The sequence below is a fragment of the Narcine bancroftii genome, chromosome 7 (genome assembly GCF_036971445.1).
Source record: "Narcine bancroftii isolate sNarBan1 chromosome 7, sNarBan1.hap1, whole genome shotgun sequence".
NCBI lineage: Eukaryota > Metazoa > Chordata > Chondrichthyes > Torpediniformes > Narcinidae > Narcine > Narcine bancroftii.
Genome location: NC_091475.1, coordinates 24,760,032 through 24,787,930, shown reverse-complemented (window position 1 = coordinate 24,787,930; position 27,899 = coordinate 24,760,032). Strand labels below are relative to the sequence as shown.

The 27,899-nt window shown below is 38.2% G+C and overlaps 1 protein-coding gene and 2 long non-coding RNA genes across 20 annotated transcripts in view; 2 read left to right on the top strand and 1 right to left on the bottom strand.

Moving 5' to 3' along the window:
• cadm2b (cell adhesion molecule 2b) overlaps positions 1-27,899 on the top strand; it is a 1,102,220-nt gene that overhangs the window by 605,061 nt on the left and 469,260 nt on the right. The window lies entirely within an intron of this gene.
• LOC138738608 (uncharacterized) lies at positions 9,079-27,163 on the top strand. The gene is made up of 2 exons (XR_011341621.1): positions 9,079-9,164; positions 27,041-27,163. It is a non-coding gene; the product is annotated as an uncharacterized lncRNA (long non-coding RNA).
• The window catches only part of LOC138738606 (uncharacterized), a 36,845-nt gene continuing 23,613 nt past the window's right edge, over positions 14,668-27,899 (bottom strand). Inside the window, exon 3 of the long non-coding RNA XR_011341619.1 lies at positions 14,668-14,777. This is a non-coding gene — a long non-coding RNA (uncharacterized lncRNA). The remainder of the gene's footprint in view (positions 14,778-27,899) is intronic.

Below are 27,899 nucleotides of genomic sequence, written 5' to 3'. Positions count from 1 at the left end.
AAAGGCAATACGAGTGGATAAAGAGTGAAGAAGGCATTTTGCATGCTTGCCTTCAGGGATCAAGGCACTGAATATAAACAATGGCATGTCCTGTTGCCGCTGCACAAACATTGGATAGGCTACACTTGTATGGTTCCAGTTGCCATGCTGCAAGGAGGATGTGGACCAATAGAGAGAGGGCAGATGAGATAAGCAGGATTTTGCCTGGAATGGGGCTTTAGTTCCAAAGAGAGATTGGATGGGTAAGGATTGTTCTCACTGTAGTGTTGAAGGCTAATATAATTATAATAATTATAATTATAAAATTATAATAATCCCCTTTCACACTGCCAAATAACATGGGTTGAACTAGGAAATTTAGTGAGTATTTAGCAGGTCACCTGGCAGTGTGAATGCACCCAACTGGGCAGGGGGAGTAAAAATCAACTGGGCTCTGATACTTGATAGGGTATTATATTACAGCCTGGCCAAGATGACTCAGAATTGCCTCAACTGCAGTGTAAACGCCTAACCCACTCAACCAGGTATCATTAGTGGTGTTCGTGCCTGTGTGCATTGTTAGGTCTGCTTTGTTCATGAATGAGTGAGACAAACACCAGACTGAGTCGAAATCAGGGTTCTTTGTTCTTTATTACCGGATTGTAACACTTGCGACTAACAATGTTAGTCGGAGAATGCATTCTGCCGTTATCAGCAAAATGGTGATTTTTTATACCCTTGGATACGTGCTTAGAACATCATCATATCATTACTTGTCCAATGACTAAAACTGTTGCTATCCTTTCCCTGCTAGCTTCCTGCCTCTCAATCCATCAATGTCTCTCTTATCTTGTAAGTACAAGGATGTATTCACATCTTGTTACAGCCCTGTACAGGGTAACTCCTTACACATTCCCATCTCATGATGTTTTACCTAACAGGAGTACAAGGACACCTCCCCTTTTTGTTACAGCCCTGCACAGGGTAACTCCTTACACATTCCCATCTCATGATGTTTTACCTTACAGCATGCATCAAACTGGTAGTTTTAATATCAGTGTAGTTATATTTCACAGGGCAACTGGTGAAGCTGTCACAGTGCGGCCAGTAGGGCTGTCATAGGGCAACCGGTGGAGCAGTCACAGGGTGCCAGCGGAGCTGTCACCTCACAGCTGGTGGAGCTGCTTTAAATCATCTCAAGATTACTTATAATTTGAGGGAGGCATGGCCATGTGAAGGACTTAGACAGACATGTTTTGATCAAACTCTCTGTGAAGAGTACCAAAATTAAATCAGAAATATTACTAAATCAGAACATGATAAATTAAAAAGAAGATGGGTGGGACAAGTAATATCATCTTCATTTGGCTCAAAAGCAAGAGCAGTAGTGATTTTAATTAATAAAAATATACCAATAATAATAATAGAAGAAACAAGCCGGAAGATTTTTCATGGTATATTGTAAAATTTTATGCAGAATCATGGACTTTTATGAATATATATGCACCAAATTATGACAATGAAAGCTTTATTTTCAAAAACAGCAGAGGGAAGACAAAATATACTGGTCGGAAGAAATTTCAATTTCTGTCTAGATCCAATACTGGATATATCAGCCACATTAGTAACAAGGGCAAAAGCTTTCAAAAAATGATCATTTATGAAAGATTTAAATTTGATTGATATATGGAGGGAGCTTAACCTCATAGAAAGAGACTATTCATTCTACTCAGGGGTACATGACTCACATACAAGGATTGGTTTGTTTTTAATGTCTGCCCATTTAAAAAGTAGAGTGTTAAAAACAGAATATTTTAGTGAGACTTTTATCAGATCATTTGCCATTAACTTTAACTATTGTGATATCGGAAAAACAAGAAAGTGTGTATCGATGGCATCTCAATGCCACACTATTGAAAAGGAAGGATTTTTGTGAGTTTATTAAGAGACAGATAGAATTATTTTGTGAAACTAATCTTTCTTCTACTGATATTAGCTTTTTAATATGGGATACGCTTAAAGCTAATCTTAAGAGGACAAATTATTTCTTATACAAAAAACTCTTAAGAGAGAATATGCTACAGAGTTTGAGGCTACAGAGTTGTATGCTTTAGAGAAAGATAATGAAATTGGAAAAAGAATATCAGAGAACAGGGTTACAAGAAAAATATAGATTATTAAAGAATAAAAAAGTGAAATATAACACATAACAAATGTATAGAATTGAAAAAAACTATATTAAAAACCAAACAAAAATATTATGAATTAGGAGAATGGGCACATAAAGTTTTATCTTGGCAGATAAATGCAGAGGAGTCATCCAGAATGATAAATGCAATAAAAACAGAGGATGATATTATAACATAATCAAAAATAAATAATCAATATTACATGAAAGTATATATCTATCAGAATTATTAAGAGATGAATATAAGGTCAATGAATTTTTAACAAATGTTAAACTTACAAAATTAGAAGATAGAGAACAAGTTGATTTAGATGCCCCTTTCGCAAGAAGAAGAAATCGAGAAAGCTTTGGGTACTTTACAAGCTAACAAATCTCTGGGAGAGGATGGGTTTCCTCTTGGGTTCTATAGATAATTTAAAGATTTATTGATGCTTCTATGAATTGGGCAAGGCGATGAAGACCCAGACCCTCACAGAATATTTCACAACTGCTCTAATTACAGTGCTATCAAAGAAAGGTAGCAACCCATTAAAAACCTCATCATACAGACCAATATCACTTCTGAATGCAGACTATAAAATTCTAGCTAAGGCACTACCCAACAGACTGGGTGAGTATTTACCAAAATTAATACACCCAGATCAGGTGGGATTTGTTAAAGGAAGACATTCTTCAAATAGTCCTATTAGACTATTTAATATAATACATATAGCAAAATCAAAGTTGAATTCAAGTATAAGTATCTCCCTAGATGCAGAAAATGCATTTGACCAATTAGAATAGTCTTTCCTATTTAAAACATTGAAAACATTTGGAATAACCAGAAAATTTATAAATTGGGTGAGAACTCTTTATCGTAAACCACAAGCCAAAATTATAACTAATAATCAGATGTCAGTGGTTTTTCCCTTGAGTAGATCGAGTCGACAGGGGTGTCCTCTGTGCCCAGCACTTATTATTCTAGTTACCAAGCCACTGGAGGAGATCACAAGGAGAGATCCTGATATTAAGGGCTTCAAAGTTGGACAAAATTAGATAAAATTGGATAAAATTATATAATTGGATAAAATGAGCTTATTTGCTGATGATGTGCTATTTTATATGTCTGGCCTGGCTGAATCCTTGAGAAAATTGCAAACAATATTAGAAAAATATAGAAGAACATTGGGTTATAAAATAAATATGAACAAGAGTGAGATAATGCCATTAAATAATTTTGATTATGAAAGATATCAAAAAGGTTGTAGATTTAAATGGAAATAGATGGAATCAAATATTTAGGAATAATTACAGATCATAATTTACAGAACTTATATAAATTTAATTACACCCCTCTTTTAGAAAAAAAATAGAGAAAAATTTACAGAAATGGAAAGACCTGCCAATTACTTAAAGTGAGAAGAGTAAATTATATTAAAATAAAGGTGATGCCAAGATTACAGTATCTTTTTCAATCATTGCCCATTGCACTACCTAAAAATTTATTTGAATTATTAAAGGCAATTCCTATGGAATAACAAAGTGCTGAGAATTTCATTGGAAAAGCTAACATGGGACTATAAAATGGGAGGACTTAGGCATCCGGATTTTAAGAAGTACTACTTATCAGCATGAGCAAGATTTTTATCAGTCTTCTTTGAAGAAGACAGTCCCCCCTCTTGGATCCGAATGGGATTGAATTCAATTTAAAAAGGAGACAGTGAAGGGCTTTATTTACAATGTTAAGTTAATAACAAAAAAGACAGACAACCCAATATTAATACATATGATTAGAAATAAATGAGTGTATTGAAAAAAAAACAGGTATATCATTGAGAACACCATTATGTAAAAAATGTTTTGCTGCATAAGAATCTAGGTAACAAAATATTGAATTCATGGTGTGATAAAGGAATAAGATATATTGATAATTGTTATGTGGAGAAATCTCATGTCTTTTGAACAATTAAGAAATAAATACGGAGTAGCTTACAGGACTTTCTTTTGCTTTCTACAGCTAAGATCATTCCCAAGAGAAAGATAGGAGCCAAATTTGGCCTCACTTGAAATTAGAGAAATGGAACAAGCGATTTGGCTGGGGAATACACCTAAATTTAAATCTAAGATGTACTATGGTTTCCGAAATGAAAATGCAAAACCATGTTTACAGAGATCGAGAAAGAGAGGTGGGAGTCAGATCGAGGTGTTTCATTAATGGAAAGATGTTGGTTTGATTGGAGTTTGAATAGCATGACTTCAATTATAAATGCAAGATATGGATTTGTTCACTATAATTTCCTGCATCAATTATATCTCACAGAAGTTGCATAAATCAAAATCTGAAATATTGGAGATGTGTTTTAGGTGTGGGACCGAAATAGGAACATTTTTACATGCTATGTGGTAGTGTGTGAAAGTGAGAGCTTTCTGGCAGGATATTACTGAAATATTAACAAGAATAACAGGGGTGGCCTTCATGGGTGACCCGGAGCTTTATCTTTTGGGCAACTTCATTGAAATAAGCAACGAACTAACTAAATTCCAAGAAATCTAACTCCCTTCTACATATAGCACAATGGACTGCTGAGATGAATAGTTAAATGCCTATGGAAAAAGTTACATACAATTTAAAGAGCGCACGTGACATATTTATCAAGATATGGCAGCCATATTTAGATCATATAAAGGGCCGGTTATAATTAGAACTGCAATAATAAAAAGAACAATAATAATGGTGCCATAGTAAAAATGCAAGTGACTTCTTCATTGAGAATTTTTTTATGATTAACAGAAATGTGAGCCCTGATGGTGTGTGGATTTATATTGTGTGTGTGTTTTGCGAAGGATTGTTTTGTATGTTTTTTGTAAAAGAAGTTTTATATATATATATACTTTGACAAGATATATACTTTGTGCGTGCATGTACTTTATTCCCACTATGATTTCACTGCCCTGTGATTCACCACTGGAGGTTGGGACTCCCTTAGATCCACAATATTCACATGAACCAGGGAATTCATGGTTCAGTGTGAATAGCTCACCCAGTGCTGCAACACCATTCATTTATTCCCTATTTAGTGGGTTGCCAGTATGAAAGGGGCTTATACAGATAGAGTAATTTTCCCAGGGAGCCTAAAAATAGAGGACATAGTTTTAATGTGAGGGGGAAGGAATATGAAGGAGAACTGAGAAGGTATGGCACCCAGAAGGTGGTGGTTATATGGAATAAGCTTCCAGAGGAAGTGGTGCAGGCATTTAAAAGGCTTGGACAGGTATTTGGATAGGAAAGTGGAGGGTTTTGAGCATAATGCAGACAGGTGAGATTAGCATAGATAGGTATTGAGGTTGGCTAGGAGGAGTTGGGCTGAAGTACTGTACAGATCTGTGACTCAATTAAATGATAAAGTCTTTCATTTTAACAGCGCCTGGGTTCTAAATTCTCCCACACACCCTCTCTACAGCCACCCTGTCAAGTCTCCTCATCATCTCTTTTCACTCTCCTAAACACCACTAAATTCAAGCCTAGCCTGTCCATCATTTCCGTATGAGGAAACCACACATTTTAGTTCTTGGTCAGTAAACTCCATTGATCTGCTTTTTGTAACACATTAATGTGCTACCTTAAACTTAAAAACAATACTGCACACTCTACTCCAGGATGATTCAAAAGTGCCCAGCTTCAGAAAAGATAACCTCCCCATTTTCAAATTCATCTCCCCTGGAACAAATGGTAATAATTTGTAAGCTTCCAATTACTTGCTGTACCAGCACACTGTCTTTCTGTGAATCATGCACTGGGATTCCCAGGTCTCTGTGCCTCAGTTCCCCACGTTATCATACCATTTAGGTCTAATGCTTCTTTACTGTAATGTTCATATCCCCTTCTAGCCTCTTTTTCCTTCTACTCAGTTAGTGTAGTTGTTAGCGCATTGCTATTACAGCACCAGCGACCCAGTTTGAATCCTTTGCTGTCTGTTGTGTGCAAATTTATATGTCACATTATATCTGTGCAATGTGAAGGGTCTTTCCATGAGCAGTCTAACAATGAACTCTAACATTCATATAAAGTAAAAAAAAACGAGTTACAATGAAATAAAGATCAATTAGCACCAAGCAAGGGTAGCACAAGAGTGCTGTTATGGGTTCATTCAGGAGCCTGCTGGCTGCGAGGAAGAAACTGTCTCCAAGTCTGTTGGTTCACAATTTCACACTTTCAAGCCTTCTCCCTATTGAGAGGAGGTAGAAGAGAGTGTGTCCAGGGTGTGATGGGCCCTTCAATGTGTTGCCTGCCTTCCCTAGGCAGTAAGAGATGTAAATGGTGCCCATGGAGGGAAGAGAAGTTCACATGATGTTCTGAGCTGCATTCACCAGCTTCTGCAGCTTCTTCAGATATTGAGCAGAGCAGCTCTCGTCCATCAAGAGATGCAAGCATACTCTTGATGGTGCACAAGTAGAAGTTGTTGAAGGTCAAGGGGGAACATGCCAAACTTCCTCTGTCTTCTCATGAAGTAGAGGCGTTGGTGTGGTTTCTTTCCTGTCACCAAAGTGGTTGGTCCAGGTCAGGTAATTGGAAATGTTCACTCAAAAGAACTTTAATCTATCTACACTTTTCACTTCAGCACCATTACTGTGGACAGGGTAGTCTGCCCCCTCATCTTCTTTGTCTTATGGATATTGAGGGAGAGATTGTAGTCTTGGCACCATGCCACTTGACTTTTAATCTCTTTCTGTCTTCCGTCTCATCATCATTTGATACCAAGTCTATGACTGTGGTGTTGTCTGTGAATTTGAAGATGGATGAACTTCCATTAAAATATTTATTACCTTTTAACTTTAACCATGTAGAAATCCATGGAGTGTGGTAGCAACTCACCAAAACTCCTTGACACCACATCTACCAGTTGGAAGGACAAGGGCAGAAAAAGCCTGGGGAACTGGACGCTGAACTGCAAACCCCACCCCCCACCCACCCCTCCCCACTGTCCTGACTTGGAAATACTGTATGTAACCATTCCTTCAATAGATTCAAGATTCAATTCATTGTTGTAATAAAACATTGTCATGTATATGAAATTGCCTATGCTCACCACAAGGGGGACAGATTTGCCATCAGCAGAAATTGCTTGAAGCAGCTCTTACAGTCAGAGAAAGAGAAGCAAAAGAGAGTTCCCTCCAGAGTCACCAAGTGTCCGTAGATTCACCTCCAGTGCTTAACGCAGCCTCACAGAGTCCAGTCCAAATCACTGACAACCTGGGCTCCAGATTCGAACCTCCGACACAGTCAGGAACTCTTCAGTGCCTTTGGCACCCCCTCGCAGCCTGGTTCCAATACATGGTACTCTTTAAGCCAGTTTCTCAACCCAGCATGAGTCTCCCAACAGCAGTCTCAAGCACCCCACAAGTTTTTAGGAGTCTGCATGGTCATTCAGCCTCAGAGCCCCTCAATGGTTTGCCGCCATGTCACCGTCCTGTGGGTATTCTCCTCTGCTTCTCATTCTCAGAACAGGGGGTGATCTCCCTGTTTTCTGGTACCCTGCTCCAGTCCTCTGCTCCCCTTGAGTCTGCAACCCCTCGCGGCTGTTGCTAATCAGAGACGTCGCCATCTTGGGTGCAGACCCTGCAGGAGTTTAAACAAAACTGCTATCGGCTCCTCAAAGCCTTTGTGGAGCTGATGGTAGTTGACTGGGCAGTTGGACCCAGCTCCTCACTCCCCGTGAATCTGCACCAGCGACAGCGCTGCCATTACAGCGGCTCCAGCAGCGCCACCATTTTCTTCGCCATTGCCAGGTCAAAACCCTGGAACCCTCCTTAACAGAATTTTGTTTTAAATTTAGACATACAGCATGCTAACAGGCCTGCGCTGCCCAAATACACCAATTAACATATAACCCTGTACATTTTTGAAGTGCACAACCACAGCCCAACATCAACAGCGGTTCACCACCACCTGTTCAAGGGAAATTAGGGATGGGCAATTAAATGCTGGCTCATCTTGTGAAGCACACTTCCTTGAATGAAGGGGTGCTTTCTCATTGCCTATGAAAGTGGTGAAGTTCAATGTTATCAATTTGACTACTAATGCAGGTCATTCAGATGATCTGTGTTGTTGTCAGATACCCTTCATTTTGCAGAGAAATTAACTATTTGTTTTTTTAGACTTTTTGAACCTTGTCAAAATTTGAAAATTCAATTGCTATCTTTTTATGATATTCTATATTTTATGTTTCCACTATTAGCTTATCTTAACTTGAGTATCATTATCTCCTCATTGTCTTCCTCTTCCGAAGACTGAAAACATAATACTTCTTTATCAAGGCTTGTTATCTTTTAGTTAATGGCATTATGTCAGAGACACATGCTTGCTGGTGTCTTAAACATTAGGAAAGAATTGAAAATACCATCTACTCAATAGATCAATTATTAATTATATTTTATGGGTTATAATCTAAACTATTGGCCTTTACAGACACAAAAATGATCTTGAGCTACTAAAATCAATTCAGTTTGTCTCTAGGTAATATTCTCAACTCATGACAAACATTCGTCACCTAACCTGCTGGATATTGATTGTCGATTATTTCTCGATGAGTTGTTAGCACTCATTGCACACTTTGTGCTGCAGTTGTGTATTCTGCAATTGAGTCTATTGCCAGACACTGTCTGCTGACAGCCTGGACTTTACAGCCAAGGGCAGAGAGATAGTGCTCACCACTGACCTTGAAACCAAGTCCACACAAAGATCTAACAATCGCCCCCTTCTGCAAGCTAAGCACAGTGGGCTATGGGCAAAGAGCTGGTAAATATGATTAGGATAGATAAGTGGGTTGAAGGGCCAGTTATGTGCTGTATGATGAGACTGTGACTCCAGACTTTTAGGGGCTCTTTGTGATGCCATCAAGCAGCCAAGCAACCAATTCAGATCAAAGGAGTCATCTATGCATAGAGCCAGAATTTGTGGGCGATGTCCTAAATTAAAATTTCCTGTCTGCATTTTCCAAGGAGAATGGCATGGTGAAGGGTAAGGTGAGGGTGGGGTTGATTAATCTCCAGAGGAGGTTAATATTAAGAAAGTGGAGGTTTTGGATCTCCTAGACCATGGAAGCATGGATAAACCCTCAGAGCTGGATGAGATCTATCGCAGATGCAATAGGAAACAAGGGAAGAAATAGCTGGGGCTCGGATGGACTTTATTTTAGACAACAAGGGGTAAACCAATGAGTCTTACATCAGTGATTGGGAAATTATTGGAAAGATTTCAAAGTGAAAGGATTTTAACACATTTGGAGAGACAGAGGTTGATGAAGGATGATCAACATGGCTTTGTGAGGGGGACACTGTCTTGCTAATGTGATAGAGTTTATTGAGGAGGTAACAAAGGAGATTGATGAAGACAGGGTGGTAGATGTTGTCTGTATAGATTTTAGTAATGTATTTGACAAAGTCTGTAGATTAGATGGGGGGCCAGGAGGTTAAGGCACATGAGATCCAAGGCAAACTGGTGAATTAGATCCAATATTGACATGGTGATAGGAGAAAGAGAGTAATGGTGGAAGGATGGCTTTCTATTGGAAATCTGTGATCAGTTGTGTACCACAGAGATTGGTGCCAGGAACTTTGTTGTTAATGCTAGGTATGAACAAATTAAATGTGATTACCGGGGCTATGATCAGTAAATTTGCAGATGACACAAAAAGTGGTTGCCTTTGTGAATAGTGAGGGAGGTTGTCCAAGGTGAAAGAGGATAATGATCATTTGGAAAACTGGCCAGAGCATTGGCAGATGGAATTTAAATGCCACAAGTACAAGGAGCATTTTGGGAACTTAGTTAGAGCTAGGACAAACACGGTTAACAGTAGGATCTTCAGAAATGTTATGAACATTGTGGAAAATAATCACTGCAAAAGGCAAAACAGCTCAAAAAGGTGGTGCAGAGGGCATATGCATGCTTACCTTCAAAGGCTGGGCATAGATTAAAAGTGCTGAGATATTCTATTGAAAGTTTATATAACATTGGTAAGGTTGCACTTAGAGAGCAACTCTGGTCATCACTCTACAGGAAGGATCTGATTACACTGAAGAGGGTGCAGAGGAAATTCACCAGAATGTTGCCTATATTGGAGAGCTTGAGTTTTGGGAAGAGAATGAATCATGTGGGTTTGTTTTCCCTGGGGTGAAGGAGGCTGAGGGGTGATTTGATAAAGGTGTGGAAGATTATGAGAAACATAAATGGGTTCAGTAGTATTATAAAAAAAGACACAGATTCAAGGTGAGAGGAAAGGGTTTCAAAAGGTATCTAAGGGAAATGTGTTTTACACAGCATGGTTGCTATCTGGAATTCATTGCCAGAGGAGGGGACATCACATATAATTACGATGTTCAAGAGACATTTAGCAGACAATTTAATAGACAAGTCAAAGAATGATACAGACCTAAGGAGGGCAAATGAGTTCATGTTGATGGGCAAAATGGTCAGCATGAAGGACCATTGTGTGAAATATGACTCACTGACTAACCTCATTGCACTGAAAAATTCTTTCTGAGAAAACTGGAAAGAAAAAGCACAAATTAAAAATATCTTCTTCACAGAGTTGCTATTAAGGTTGGAAGATGCACACAATTAAAATAGAAATTGAAATACCAAACATGCACTTCGGAAAAAAAAATCAGATGTTAAAATTAATTAAACTTCAAATATTTATATGGGGGAATTACAGTTAACATGCATGAAATTCTTCAGGTCTTTGTTAAGCAGCAATTATGTTACTCATTTGGACCTTGTACACCAAACCGTGGCATTTTCTGGTTACTTTATCGCAGGGCAATATGTAGATTCCATTGGAGAAACTGCACAGAGTGCAGCCTCTGGGAGAACATGAACCATCGACAACAATGGGATTTCTTTGTTAAACCATAGAAGAGTAAAAATCCATTGAAGCGTCAATTTTGTGCTGCAAGCCCCTAATGTTTCAATGTCCTAATGCACCTGCAACGTCTACCACAGTGGCTGCTGTCAGACTCTGGCTTTACCCTCCCCTCAATTTGGTCTATGTGTCGTCTGAGTCCAGCGTGCTCGTTGAATGAAGTGATAGGAGAAGGTATTCGGTTTCACAAGAAGTTTATTACATAGCACAAGAATAAAGCTTAACAGAGCTCTGATCCAGTCGTTAGTTCATAGGCCACCTGCTCAGTGAGCTATTCCCCAAGACTGACTCCTACTGTCCAGTCTCTTCTGTTTATATAGATCAACATTATTACACTGAACAAGAGTTGACTTTCTTTGATAGGCTCCTTGCCCAAGATTTATCCCAAGCAATTTCCTGCTCTGCAATGGTCTATGGTGTAGCCCTCCTGTCTTAATCTCCAAGGCCAGAACATTCTGTTGTTTTAGTGTAACCTTGGGGAAGAAAGTATTTTCTCTCTTTGTATTTGGAGGTAGCGAATTCTACACATACTATAATCAGCCAACTTTTCTACATACTGTGGCTGTTACTTAATTGCATTAATATTTCCCTTAAACAGTATAATTGAAGTAAATAGTAAATTGTTACATAGTAATGGATTAATGAATACATAATGTATAGTACATAGGCATATTTTCCATGATTACTTAACTCCTTGGTTCCAACACTGCCCTGACACACTAAGTTCCTCCAGCACTTTGTTGTTTGGTCCAAATGTTTAAGTGTCACTGTCATTTATAACTGCAAACTTCAGGTCACTAATTCTGGTCACTCTTTAAAACTTGATATTCAGCCAAGAACTGGAATGCATCACCTAGCTTGGATGTTTCCCTCCTCTCTTCAAAGGAAGTCCCATGAGAGTCTCTCTCACGGCATGTATTGCCCCATTATGTGGAGTGAAGAGGATGCCTGAGAGAGGACTGTGATAACTGGTGCGGCCACTCAGCACTGAGAGGTGGGGCTGAAGGTTGCATCCTGGCTGGTATGGTGAGTGTCACCAGGCTGGGGACTAGGAATCAGTGTTGATCTTATAGTCTCTGCTGCCTCCTCTTTCTGGACACAACAGAAACTGCTCTTCCTCAGCCAGCACCAGGAGACAAAGCCATGACATTTCTCGAACCTCCCTGATGAGTGAATGGGCTCTTTGTAGCCCCTTTCACACTTGCAGGAATTAACAGTCAATCTACTTAAAAAGTGTCTAGTGTGGAATGAAAATTGTCTCAATGCCAGCGTGAGATAACATCATTTTATGTTGGGGTTAGATGGCCTTGACCCCCTAGTGCAATCCCCAGCATCTGCAGATACCGGCATTGCAACCAAGCAAGTGTAGAATGGGCAATTGCATCCTAGGACAGAAATTACCCAAGTTTTTGTGTAAGTGCAGGAACAGGAAGGAAGAAAAGATTAAAATGAATTAAAAAACTTTGCTCTGGGAAAGTCACAGTGAGAGAGAAAGAGAGAAAGAGGAAATAAATAGCAACAAAAAGCAATAGTGGACAGTTTTTAAACAGCATGGGAAAGTTGGTGGCATTATAGCACACAATTTATAAGGACCATGGGAAAAACTTTCCAGAATGCCATGTGGCAGAGAAACCCTTCCATGAGTGTTCCATGCATGCAGCTGTGCATACAGCCCTTTCTCTGCCACACAGAATTCTGAGAGGGCAGGACCACCATCATTTTTTTCCTCACGGTATTTATAAATTGTGCACAATAGAGCTACCAACTTTCCCACACTGTTTAAAAATTATCTACTATTGCTATTTATTGCTAACACCTCCCCATGTTAAGATAGGTCGGCACAACAACAACATGGGCTGAAGGGCTCATACTGTGCTGTACATAAAGCTTAATTATGTTATAATTAGGCATGATTAATTTTGTTCAAATATAATATCTTAATACATTGATCAGGATTTAGGGCAAGTCCACCATCACTCAATGCATCATGACATCACCAGTAGAAGGTAGAACAGTCCTTCCCCCAGGGATGGCTCCTTGCAATTGTTAAAGAGTGCAATGTCCCAATTGAGAAGGAAGTGTGAACAGCAAAAACAATTCCTACCCAGTGACACCAGTGTAAAATAGGCTTGTAATGTACCCAATGAGAACTGAAGAGATGAGAAGCTATCTGTTTAATCTGCAGCTTTTTAAACCTCAGTGGATAATGGATTGAAATAGAGAGAGAGCTCAGAACAGGTCTGAGTGCAAGCACAGTGGATGATGTTCCACATGCTCTAGTGAAAACAGTACAGTGGGATTGAGTGGAAATGTTTCTGTGGATGGGGATACCTGAATTATTGACATACAGAATTCAGGCAGTGCTGAGCTTCAGTGAAGGCTATTTTTGTGGTGTCTTTTGTCAGTGAAGAATACTTTATCTTCATGAGCAGGATGTACTAAAGAAATCATAACAGTCTTGTAATTCTGTTTTGTATAATATCATAGATGATTCTGGAGCCTGCTGCATCTTCAAGATTGAGTTAGTGTTACATTTCTATTGATGTTTATTTCAATTCACTTCTTTTCCAATTACTCTTGCCCCCTGAACCTCCTGATCTGATGAATTCTTTGCTTCCTATGTGCTGAGATTCAGACTAATTAACTCTCAAGGGCAGTGTTCCAGCTGCATCATCCAACTGTGCAGATGGACAAACAGTTTTACTGAAAAGTAGCTGTAAGATTTGAACTAGTGAAATTTGAAGTTCATGCTCTTGAAATTCCAGTTATTTAACAATGCTTTTTCTAATTTATTCACTCAGAGACAAATTTTGCCTGTTAAATATTGTTTGAGAGTTGGGAGAATTTTGAGAAAGAACAAAGAGCAACAAAAAAGATTAAAATTGATGAAAAAATAGAATAATCAAATATACAAGGAAGAAATATAAAGAATGATTGTAAAAGCTTCTGAAAGTCAGAAGGAAGACCATAAGATAATTAAATATGGGATCTTTCGACAGAAATACAGAGAAATTATAAAGTTAAATCAGAAATGGTTGAAATATTAAAAGACAGTCTTCACAGCAGGAGATTTAGGGAACATTTAATTAAATAAGATGAAGACCAAAAAAAATCTCTTGAAACAAACCATAGGTTTTTACTTAACCTTTACAAAAATGTTGGTGTCCTATTCCTCTGAATGGGCTTGAACACATATCAGCCATGGCTGGTCTATATCCATTATGAGATATCCTGAATTATTTGTGAATTAGTGGCAACTGCTCACTATAAATAGTTGTAAATACAATTGTGTCAAAAAATGACATCTCTAATACCATATAGTTTTACCCCAGGTCCACTTCTAATCTCCTGATGTGAAAATTGTCCTTTTAGATTGGAATTTTGCAAATCTGACTCTAATATTTCAGAAAGGCTGAGAAAGAACATAACTAATTATGGACTAGTTACCCTCACATTGCTTATTGGGAAAGTGCTGGAGAATGCAATGACTAATTGATTGAAAACTGAGCAATTTAAGTTGATCAGAGATTGCAGCATGAATGCATGAATGGTTGGCCTGATATAGATTTTGAAGAGACCATTAGCGTAGCAGTTAGCACAACTTTATTGCATTGGCAGTAACCCTGGTTCGAATCTTCCGCTGTCTATAAGGGGTTTGTACGTTCTCCCCGTGACTCCATGGATTTCCTCCGGGAAGCTCAGGTTTCCTCCTACATTCCAAAAACATAAAGGGTTAATCACATGGGTGTAATTGGGCTGCATGTGCAGGAAGGGCCTGTTACCATGCTGTATTTCTAAAATGCTACATTAAAAAAAATTAAAACATATTGAAGGTAGTGGATGGGGAAATATCAATGGAAAATAGATTTACAGACTATTTGTTAAAGCCCATCAAAAGAGACCATTAATTACTTTGAAGCTGAAAGTATTGACCTTCTATATTGCCTCTCCTCATTCATCCCTTCAAGACACATCACCTTACATGCTTCTTAATTAGATGTCACCTGCCACACTTCAGCCCCTTCCTCGAGGTTGTCCGTATCATGCTCCAACTTAACTGTCCTCTGTAATTCACAGTGCAGTACAGCCAAGTTGTCTCTTTCTTTTTCAATCTTTTTATTGACTTTATAATAATAAAACATATAAATACATAATGTAAATGAATACATAATAAGTACAGAAAGTAACACTATAACTTCTAAACCCTAAATTAAGGAATGATATGAAATATTTTATTTTCATACATAATATCTACCTCAACTGATTGTATGACGAAAAGATTAGTACTCTGCTATAGATAAAGAAAGCATAAGAAAAGAACAGAATTATCATCAAAATTGTTATGGTTCTGAAGTTCTGAAAATAGTTCACAAACAATCCCCACATATTTTGAAAATTCATATTTGTGTCAGTTACAGGGCATTGATTTTCTATAAATTAAGGCGGGGAAGCCTTCTCCACCTAAGTAGTATTGCATGTCTTTCCATAAGGGAAGTAAAAGATATTATTTGACATTTAGTTGGCATTAATGTCATGCTGTATTCTTCAGTAGTGTGGAAAAGAGCAACTAAAGGTTGGGCTCTAAATTTAAGACAAGGATTATTAATAAAGTCTGAAAAAACTCCGTCCAGTATCTTCTAAGGCTCAAACAAGTCCAAAACATATGAATGAATGTAGCATCCCATTGTTACATCTGTCACAACGAGGACTCTTATTCAAGTAGATACAAGAAAGTTTATCTTTGGACATGTGACCTCTATGGACTACTTTAAAGAGAAAATTATGAGCACATAATGATGAGGCATTGACCAATTTAAAGATCAAATCCCAACTCTCTTCACATATTGAAAAATGTAAGTCCTGTTCCCATGCTTTTTTAAATTTTATCTAAAGGAGCTTTATCCAATTTCATCAACTTATAAATACTAGACGTTAAAGCTTTCTGTGAAGGTTGTAAATTAAAAATTGCATCAATAATATTCAGATCTGGAGCACTGGGGAATTCAGATAATTGAGAGAAAAGAAAGTTTCTAATCTACAGTACCTAAAAAAATGAAATTTAGGTAAAGCAAATTTTCTTGCCAATTGCTCGTGAAGTAAGCTTATTGTAAATAAATAAATCTTTAAAACTTATAATACCTATTCTATGCCAGTCATAAAAAGTTAAATCCTTTAAAGAAAGTTGAAAAAAGTAATTGAATAAGATAGGGCTGGAAAGAGAAAAAAAACACTTAAACCAAAATATTTTCTGTATTGTAACCAGATCCTCACTGTATGTTTAACTACTAGATTATCAATTAATTTATTTTATTTAATTAAAGAAAAAGGTAGGTATATCCAAGAAGTGCAGAAATGGAAAATTTTCTTGCTGATTTTAATTCCAGTGTGATTTTAAATTATTTTGGGTAATCAGTTGATTATTGTAGTACTTCCATAACATAATATTACATATGTTAACTGCCCAATAGCAGAATTTGAAATTAGGTAACACCATTTCTTTTAGATTTTTAAAGATGGGTTTTATTTAAACAAGGATGCTTATTCTTCCATATGTATGAATATATGACAATAAAGTAGAATTACATGAATCAAAAAAAAAAGATTTAGGAATGAAGGTTAGTAGAACTTGAAATGGATTTTAAAAATTAGGTAAAGTATTCATTTTAATGGAATGAATTCATCCAACTAAAGACAAAGGGGCAACTATTTCAATAACAACTGCTTCACCTGTTTTAGTGAAGTAAGAATTTTTTCTATAAATAGATGTATATAATTTTTTGTAATTATAATACCAAGATAAGTGAATTGATTTCTTACAAATTTAAAAGAAAGATCAGGTACTAAGGTATTTAAAGGAAAAAGCTCACTTTTATGAAGATTTAATTTGTAGCCTGAAAATTGACTTAGTTGAGAAAGCTAAGATAACATAGAAGGAATAAAATTTTAAGGTAGAAATGAAAACCAGAAGATCATCTGCATAAAGAGATATTTAATGTACAGACTCCTTCTTAAAGATTCTGAAATGCTCTCAGATTCTGGAAGTGCAATAGCTGAAGGCTCTAAAGCCAAATTGAATAATAAAGGATACCCTTGTCTAGTACCATAATGAAAATTAAAAGGTTTAGATTGTTGAAAATTGGTAAGAATAGATGCTTTCAGAGAAAATAAAATAGCTTAATCCATGTAATAAAACCAGATCCAAAGCTAAATCTTTTAAAAATCTCAAACAAATATTTCTACTCAACTCGGTCTTAGGCTTTCTCTGCATCTATAGAAATAACACATTCCAGGTCTACAGTGGAAGATGAATATATAATATTCAATAATCTCTGTATATTAAAGTGTGAGTATCAATTTTGATAAAACCCATCTGGTCTTCTGAAATTATATATGGCATGATATTCTCTAATCTGTGGGCTAAAATGTTTGCTAAAATTTTAAGATCTACATTTAATAAAGAAATTGGCCTATAAGAAGCATAATTAGACAGGTTTTTATTCTTTTTCGCAATTAGAGTGAGGCTTCATAAAATGTCATTGGCAATTTTCCCAATTTAAAAGAGTCAGAAAGGACAGCGTATAAGCAGATGCAAGTACATAAGAAAATGCCTTGAAAAACTCCCTAGGGAATCCATCAGGGCTAGGTTTATTTGTGGATTGTAAGGAAAAAATTGTCTTCACTATCTCCACTTGTCATCTAACCACTTTTGATTATCTGAAGATAGCACAGGAATATTCAACTTATCTAAAAAGCTATTCATTAAACTGTTATCATTAGGAAATTCAGAAGTATACAATTTAGAATAAAATTTTCTAAATGTATCATTTATTTTCACATGGTCAATAGTGATATTACCATCACTTTTTCATATCTCTGTAATTTTCTATTTATCAGCAAACAGTTTTAACTAATTGGCCAAAAGTTTTCCAGATTTGGCTCCATGTATATAAAATTGATTACTTTTTAAGAGTTGACTTTCAATTGGATATGTCAAAATAAGATCAAATTTAGATTTAAGATCAACATGCTTATATAAATCATGGTTTGGAGCCAAAGCATATTGTTGATCTAATTGTTTCAATTTGTTGGCTAATTATTTTTTTATTATTTATTAGCCTTTTTCTTAACATTTTCAGTATAAAATATAATTTGGCCTCTGAGGTAAGCCTTAAAAGCATCACAGACAATCAGACTAGAAGATTCATCAGAGATATTGTTTTAAAAAGATTGATTTACTCCCTAAAAATTTCAAAAAGTCTTTATCAGATAATAAGATTGAATTAAAACACCAATCTCTATTAATTTGAGGTAAACCTGGAAAATTTAGTGATAAAACACGGGAGCATGATCAAAAATTAGTTTGGTCTTGTATTCACAGGATTGAGTTAATGGAACCATTTGACTATCAATAAAGAAATCAATCCATGAATAAGTATGATGGACATGGGGAAAATATACTACCTTTCCTTTGGATGCAAAAAACACCATAATCTAAAATACCACATTTTAATAAAAAGGAATGAATAAGTAAGGTGGATTTGTTCAGAAGTGCTGGGTTGGAGGACGAAATTAAAATCTCCACCTTGCTCAAGGGAATATATACATTCAAACCAGACAAAAGTAAAACAATAATGTTCAAAAAATCCTGGATCATCAATATGAGGAGAATAGACATTGGTGAAAACAGCCATCTTATTATGTAATTTGCATGATATAGTCACAAAATGACCATTAGTATCAGACATAACATTATGTTGAACAAAGGGAATGGTTTGGACAATAAGAATCAACACCCTCTGGCTTAAACCAGTGGCTTTCAAACTTTTTTCTTTCCACTCACATATGACCTTAAGTAATCCCTATGCCATAGGTGCTCTGTGATTAGTAAGAGATTACTTGAGGTGGTATGTGAGTGGGAAGGGAAGGCTGAGAACCACTGCTCTAGACCCAATTGTTACTGAAATATTTTGCTTGAGAAAAATTGTCATTAGCCCATTTCCTTTGGAGTTATGAAACCCATGCACATAACAAGTCAATTAGGTATGATTAAAACAGTAGATTTCAAACTTTTTCTTTCCACTCACATTCCACCTTAAGTAATCCCCTACTAATCACAGAGAACCTATGGCATAGGGATTATTTAAGGTAGTATGTGAGTGGAAAGAAAAAGTTTGAAAACCTCTGATTTGAGCTATATTCATCTGATCAAAACATTCTGTTTATTGTTACGATGATGACCACAATAATCAATTTAATTAGAGAAAACTTTCCTTTCATAATCTTGAGGAATATTAAGTTGTAAACTAATCGCAAAAATAAAGATTTGAAAATATCATGCATGCATATTACTCTCAATATCTTTTTGAAGTTGCATTAATATCGATTTATTGCCTGAAAATCTATTATGAGAAATATTCAAAAATACTGAAATTGGTAAAAATTGCTGCATGACAGCATATCTGTTTTCAATATTATTGATGGAAATCTGAAAACATGCTTTAACCAGGATATTTCAGTATGATCAGCTATAATAAATTACTGTCATGCTCAGAAATTTCAAACCATACACATCTTGGATAGTGCCTTTATAGCTCTCAGAATCTCCTGATAACTATTTAGGCAAAAATATCTCTGATGGAAAGCACAATGCTGATAAGATCCTGATGAAGGGGCTTTGACTTAAAACTTTAACTCTGTATCTCTATCTACAGATGGTAGCTGACTTCCTGATGTTAACACATTTAATATTTTTGCTTCAGAATTTGTATCTGCAGATTTGTTTTAGGATTTTTCTCTGTTAAGATTCAGCTCAGATCAATGTCAATGTACTGAAGAAATGCAGTCACTATGTTTGTACTAACTATTGACTAAAGCACTGAGAGAACTTGTTCATGGTATCTCATGCACAATAAGTTGAGTCACTGCCTCACATCTCCAGTGACACAGGTTCAATCCTGACCTCCAACTCTCCAAGAAGCAGGATTTGGTAGGACTGTAAATCAACTCTGCTGCCCACTTTCTTTCAGAGTAGCTTCGTTCAACCTGGGGGTTGCTTTTTCCTTTTAATTATTTGTTGCAGTTCTGCTTGTCAGATTTGGGAGGTATTAGATCTGAAATTGTGGTCTGTTTGATGAATACTTGGTTTTGTTGGAATGCAGGAGTTTGTGGTGAGCTCTCCTTTGTCAAATAGGATTATGTCCTTTCTCATGACCTTTGCAGCAAATGTTTGTGTTGGCATCTGCAACTATTTACAATTCGTACAAGTCAAGTTTATTGTCATCTGATTGCACAAGTACAACCCATTGAAACAGTGTTCTTAGGTCATCAGTGAAAAACACACTGAACACACTTTAGCACACATACAGGCAAGCAAAACATATGCAGCACAAGTATTTCATCTATACAAATAAATTAATAAATAGATATTGTTTCATGAATATGAGGGTCTCGGATGGTTAGTGTGAGCAGTTCCTTTGGTCGTTCAGCGTTCTCACTGCCTGTGGGAAGAAACTGATCCTCACCCTGGTGGTGCTGGCTCTGATACTCCTGTATCTCTACCCTGATGGGAGCAGCTGAAAGATGCTGTGTGCAGGGTGGAAGGGGTCCTCAATGGCTTTGTGCAGCCTCTTCAGATCTAAGGAAAGGAATTGGATGTAAACTTTCCAAGTTTATTGATGCCACTAAACTGAGTGGCAATGGGAGATGTGCGGAAGTTTCCACAAGAGTGCAGGGTAACTTGAATAGAGTAGAAGAATGTGGCAGGAGTTATAATACAGATTTTTCATTTTAATGTTGAGATACAGCAGAGTAAGAGGTCCTTCCAGCTCATGAGCCCGCGCCACCCAATTATATCCATGTGACCAATTAACCATCTAACACATACATCTTTTGAATAAGGAAAGAAACCACAGCACCTGATGGAAACTCACACAGATATGGGGAGAAGGGACAAACTCTTTAGAGCAGTGGTTCTCAACCTTTATTTTGTATTCACATACCACTTTAAGTAATTTCTTACTAACCACAAAGCACCTAGTAAGGGATTACTTAAGGTGGTATGTGAGTAAAAAAAGAAGTTGAGAACCACTGCCTTATAGACAGTGGCAGATTCAAATCCAGGTCACTAGTGCTGTAATAGTGTTGTGTAACCACTACACTATCTGATAAATGTGAAATTATCAGCTTATGATCTGAATGAAGAACATTTCCTCATCAGGAAGGTGCAAAGAGGGTCATGATTGGCAGAACCACACAGTATTTTTCTTCAGAGAAATTTAAATCCCCAGTCAGTTTTAGCCTTTCAGATAAAGGAATTGGTTCACTTTTACTGACAGCTTCAGCTTTCTTCAGATTCTTTCATTCTGCTGATATGATGTTCCATCTGTGGGTGTAAGAGCTTCTTTTACTGCATTATTATTGGCAAAGTATTTGTACAATTGGAAAAGGTTTCTGTCTAAGGAGAAAAACATGAGTCTGCAGATGCAATAATTAAAGTAAAAAAACACAATGCTCGAGAAACTCAGCAGGTCAAACAGAGTAATTATATAGCAAAAATAAAGATACATAACCTATGTTTTGCACTTGGGCCCTTTATCAAGGTATGAGCAAAATGTAGGTAGGCGCCTGAACAAAATGGTGGGGCGGGGGGGGGGGTTGCAGGGCAGGGAAGGAGCACAGTCCCATTTTTTTTTTCTTTCTTTGGCTTGGCTTCGCGGACGAAGATTTATGGAGGGGGTAAAAAAGTCCACGTCAGCTGCAGGCTCGTTTGTGGCTGACCAGTCCGATGCGGGACAGGCAGACACGATTGCAGCGGTTGCAAGGGAAAATTGGTTGGTTGGGGTTGGGTGTTGGGTTTTTCCTCCTTTGCCTTTTGTCAGTGAGGTGGGCTCTGCGGTCTTCTTCAAAGGAGGCTGCTGCCCGCCAAACTGTGAGGCGCCAAGATGCACGGTTTGAGGCGTTATCAGCCCACTGGCGGTGGTCAATGTGGCAGGCACCAAGAGATTTCTTTAGGCAGTCCTTGTACCTTTTCTTTGGTGCACCTCTGTCACGGTGGCCAGTGGAGAGCTCGCCATATAATACGATCTTGGGAAGGCGATGGTCCTCCATTCTGGAGACGTGACCCAGTCCCATAGGCTCGAGGTAATAGGTGGAAATGGAAGGGGGCACAACAGCAAACAGGGGTTTTGTCTAATCTTAGTGATATCTTTTGCTTTTATAAATGACAAACTATGATAAGAACATTGTACACTGAGATCAGAACTAGAGACCCCAGGCGGTCAGGAATTCTGAAAAATTTTAAAAGCTTGCATATTATTGGTTTGAATCTTGCTCCACAAGCATTTGCATGTGTCCAACTTGATGTACTAGCTCAGCATGGAGGGAGTGCTGCACTCTTAAAGATGTGGCTGAGAAAGCGAGTCTCTGATGTGCCCATTTCTAGGCTGTTCGGGTGTAGTCTCAACACTGGTATCTCACTGATAGATGGAAAATGTCCTGTCTACAAAGGTAAAATGAATCAAACATGGAGACACTGCTCCCAAACCATCCTCAGCAAAGAGGCAGGAGAATTTGTCAGCTCTGCTGTCAAACAGCACTCCTCAGGAACCTCTCTGGTGCCCAGTTTGGGGTTTTCCAGGACACTCAGGTCCAGATTTTCACATAATGTTTGTTCACCATGGACCAAATAGCTTAGCTCCAGAAGAGAGGTGAATGTGAATGCCCTTGACAACAACTCAGCATTTAACACAGTGTGTCCCGAAAGTGACTGCATAAACCTCAGTCCAATGGGGATGCAGATACTGGCATCATACAGGACACAAAGGAAATATCCTCAATCCAGGACATCTCTGCCTAACTTGCTCTGGACAGTTCTGGCCCAGCCAGGTTCAGCATCTTCACCAATCACCCACCTTTCATCATTAGGTCAGAAATGGGCTGACTGCTGATGCTCACACAAGATGCAATTCCACTCACAACTCCTCAGCAAATGAATGAGCCCATGAGGCAAGGCCAGGTCAATGCTCACAGATAAAAAATGATGGGTATTATATGTGCATCAAAAATGCCAAGCAAGAACCACATCTCCAACATCTGTTGGCATTAACATTGCAGAGACCACCATTGTCAACATCCTGAGGTCAGAATCAGAAATTACTGTCACGAACAAGACATGAAACATGAAATTCATTGTTTTGCAGCAGTACCATCATTAGTACAAACATTTGTATAAAACATCTTATAAACATAAATTAAAATAGTGCATGAAAAGTCAACGAAAGGCAGTATCTTTCGTTCATTGATTATTCTGATGGAAGCGGGGAAGAAGCTATCCTTGTGTTGCTGCGTGCTTATCTTTAGGCTCCTGTACCTTTTCTTGATGGCAGCAGAGTGAAGAGAGCATGGCCTGGGTGGTGGGGTCCTTGAGGATAGAAGCTGCTTTCTTAAGACATCGCCTCTTGTAGATGTCCTCGATGGAGTGAAGTCGCAGGCCAAGTTAATAACCCTCTGGAGTTTTTTTCTTTTCCTGAGCATTGGCACCTCTGTACCAGACTGTGATGCAAACAGCCAAAATGCTCTCCAGGATACAATTGTAGAAGTTTTTGAGAGTTTTTAGTGACATTCCAAATCTACTCAAACACCTCACAAAGTATAGCTCTTGGCGACCCTTCTTCATGATTGCATCAACATGGAGGGTCCAGGCAGCTCTTGGGAGATTTGAAGTTCTTGACCCTCTCCACAACTGAGCCCTCAATGAGGACTAGACCGTGTTCTCCTAACTTCTTCATAAAGTCCACAATCATCTCCTTGGTTTTGCGAATGTTGGGTGTAAAGTTGTTGTCAACGAGCTGATCTATATGCTTCCTCAATGCTGTTTGTGATGTCATTGTCAAATTATGCCTGGCCACACAGTCATGGGTGCATAGTGAGTAGAGCAGTGGGCTAAACACGCATCCCTGAGGTCTGCCTGTATTGATAGTCAGTAAGGAGGAGATATTTCCAATTCATACTGACTGTGGTCTTCCAATGAGGAAGTAAAGATTCAGTTGCAGTAGGGGGGGAGGGGTGGTGCAGAGGCTCAGGGTTTGATAGAAGTAAAAAACACAATGGAGAAACTCAGCATGTCAAACAGTGCATTTTATTCTTCTTTGACTTGGCTTCGCGGACGAAGATTTATGGAGGGGTAATGTCCATGTCAGCTGCAGGCTCGTTTGTGGCTGACAAGTCCAATGCGGGACAGGCAGACACGGTTGCAGTGGTTGCAGGGGAAAATTGGTTGGTTGGGGTTGGGTGTTGGGTTTTTCCTCCTTTGTCTTTTGTCAGTGAGGTGGGTTCTGCGGTCTTCTTCAAAGGAGGTTGCTGCCCGCCGAACTGTGAGATGCCAAGATGAACGGTTTGAGGCGATATCAACCCACTGGCAGTGGTCAATGTGGCAGGCACCAAGAGATTTCTTTAGGCAGTCCTTGTACCTCTTCTTTGGTGTACCTCTGTCTCGGTGGCCAGTGGAGAGCTTGCCATATAACACGATCTTAGGAAAGCGATGGTCCTCCATTCTGGAGACGTGACCTACCCAGCGCAGTTGGATCTTCAGCAGCGTGGATTTGATGCTGTCGGCCCCTGCCATCTCGAGTACTTCGATGTTGGTGATGAAGTCGCTCCAATGAATGTTGAGGATGGAGCGGAGACAACATATAACCAATAGTTCAGCCTTGATTTTTCCTGATGGTAGCAGAATGAAGAGGGAATGCCCTGGATAGTGGGGGTCTTTGAGGATAAGACACTGCCTCTTCAGCACTGATTAAAATGCAATTGGGCCATGCACAGTGTGATCCTTGTGGCACACTTTTAGTCATCTCAAGAAGCAGCAGCTTCCAAACCAATGCATACACACTACTGCAGACCAACAGCCATTACATAAGCTTAGGTCACATGTACAAAGATGTAGTCCGCACTTCAATATTTATTCACTTCTATATTTATTTTCCTATTTATACACAGATATACCAAACTCATGTTCCCTTGATGGTGAAGATAATGGTTTGGGAGGTGCTATCTGATTAATCACAGTGAAGTTTGTAGATGGTCCACTCTGCAACCACTCTGGAAGGATTGAATGTTCAGAGTGGTGAATGGGGAGAGGAGGGGGCCATTCATTCTGGGTAGTGTTTAACCTTCTGCACTCTTTTAGGCAAGTGGTGGATATTCTGTCACCTTGTGTGTCTTGTATATAGTGAAAGATATTGGGATGGCCAGAGTTAGCTGACTCACTGCAGGACACAGCCAATGACCTACTCTTGTGGCTGGTGCAAGTGAGATTGTGATAATGTAAGGTAAAACATCATGAGATGGGAATGTGTAAGGAGTTACCCTGTACAGGGCTGTAACAAGATGTGAATACATCCTTGTACTTACAAGATAAGAGAGACATTGATGGATTGAGAGGCAGGAAGCTAGCAGGGAAAGGATAGCAACAGTTTTAGTCATTGGACAAGTAATGATATGATGATGTTCTAAGCATGTATCCAAGGGTATAAAAAATCACCATTTTGCTGATAACGGCAGAATGCATTCTCCGACTAACATTGTTAGTCGCAAGTGTTACAATCCGGTAATAAAGAACAAAGAACCCTGATTTCGACTCAGTCTGGTGTTTGTCTCACTCATTCATGAACAAAGCAGACCTAACAATAAGGAGGCTGATGATGAGGTTTGCCATTCAAAGCTGATGGTAACACTCTTTTTGGAGGAGGTCATAGACTGGCAGCCTGCACCTCAATGCTGATTTGGTCTCTTGAGTGCAGATGTGGACAAATTTGTTTCTAGATGAAAATCTCTGTTTTTCAAGCTAAAGCCGAGAAATTGGAAGAGGGAGCAGAAAATCAGTGTTGGAAGAACCCAGTGCTCAAGCAGCATCTGTGGAGGAAAAGGATGCTCTGAAGTTGGAATGTGAGTTGATAAAAAAGGTTGAGAACCACTGATCGAGATGGATAGGTGAGTGTGTAGGAGGAGAGCATGGGATGTGAGTTCCTGAAATTGGAAATTTCAATGTTCCTACCATTGAGTTGTAAACTACCCAAGCAAATATGTGGTATTGTACCTCCAGTTTGATTTTGTCCTCACCATAGCATGGAGATGTCTGAGGTTAGATGGGTCAGTAGGGGAGTGGGAAGGAAAGTTAATATGACATGCAAACACAGGGACAAAATGAGGCCTCATTTAGGGCTTCAGCCTGAAGAGGTTCCAACATTGTAGCACACCTCTGAACTGATGAAGCCTCAGCCTAGATTTCATGTTCAGATTTCAACCATGCAACTCCATTCACTTGCCAGCCTATTGAGCCACAGCTGAGACACAGAGAAAGGGATTTTTCAAGCTTCCATAGTGAAGTGTCGTCAAATACAAAGAAATCCAATTTTGGCCTCCTATGCCAGTTTGAATAATCTTCAGCTGTATTCTTATATTCCATGAAAAGAAAATATTTCTATGAGAATAAAGGAGGAAATATTGCAAGGCTAAAGCCATGGCAACTGACTAAGCAGAACAATTACGTCAAATAATACAGAATTGAAAATCTGAGTCCAGACTTGTAAAAGTTGCAAACAAACTGAAAAAATGCCCTCATGGGCTGAGAATCATTTAAAGGACTATAGCTAAAGCAAAGAGAAAACTCTTTTCAACCAACTTGTAGACAGGAATAAGAAGCAGACATTCCACTGATGGATCTGTTGGGAACGTAAGAATATGGTGGAGGAAAGCTTTCAAGGATGCTTGGCCTGCTTTGTGCATAGATCAATTTTATTGCTTCACCTTTTATTTGATCATGTTCCAGCGTCTCGTAGAACATACAGAGACTGTTGTGTTAACAAATAAGATCAGTTTACCCAAATTCTAATTGCAAATGAATTGTCTGAGTCTCAAGAGGTTTGAAAATAATCTTGTCCAATAGAAGTTTTCACTGCCATTTTTGTTTTCACAGGACATTCCCTGAGGAATGGGAAGGTGACTCACAGTCAGTATGAATGTGAAGGGAAACACACAGAATGGGAAGATCAAGGCAAAAGCAATGTTGGGAATTAAAACACCTTAAATCTGCATTTTACATTGAGACAGAAGGCCTGTGGGGGTAGGGTTGATTGGGATTAATTTCAAAAAGTGGTGTCATTTTGGGAAGAATATCAGATTTGGTGGGATCACAGAGAGACAAGTCTGGACACAAGTGTGACAATCACATGTAACTTTTATTAACACATGGGAAACAAGAAGGGGAGAACATTAAACTGTACTTGATCACTATTTCACTTAAGCGATGATATAGATATTCACCTCGGACTTTGGTTGGACTCCAACACTAGTGAATCTGTACTTAACCCACTCACACACTACAAACAGGGTCCCTTACACACACACCCGTTGGGTTGTGTAAGAATAATATGACTAAACTTATCAATGTAAAATATAGGCTAGTCCAATATAATTTTATACATCAATTATATTTGACTCCACAAAAATTAAATAGATTAAATTCAGCTATTTCAGATTTATGTTTTAGGTATTGATGTGAGATTGGAACTTTTTTGCATTTAACCTGGCATGCCCTAAAGTTAGACATTTTTGGTTAGAGGAAGATAACTTTTTAGAAAGAATTATAGGGGTCAAATTCCCATAGGATCCGATGTTATTTTTATTGGGTAATATTAAGGTTATAAGTCCTAAATTAAAATTAAATATTTGTCAAATTGAATTTATGTGAATTGCTTTAGCAGTTTCTAAGAAATGTATAGCAATAACATGTAAGTCATATATAGATTTAGTCATGGAAAGATGGCATACAGAAC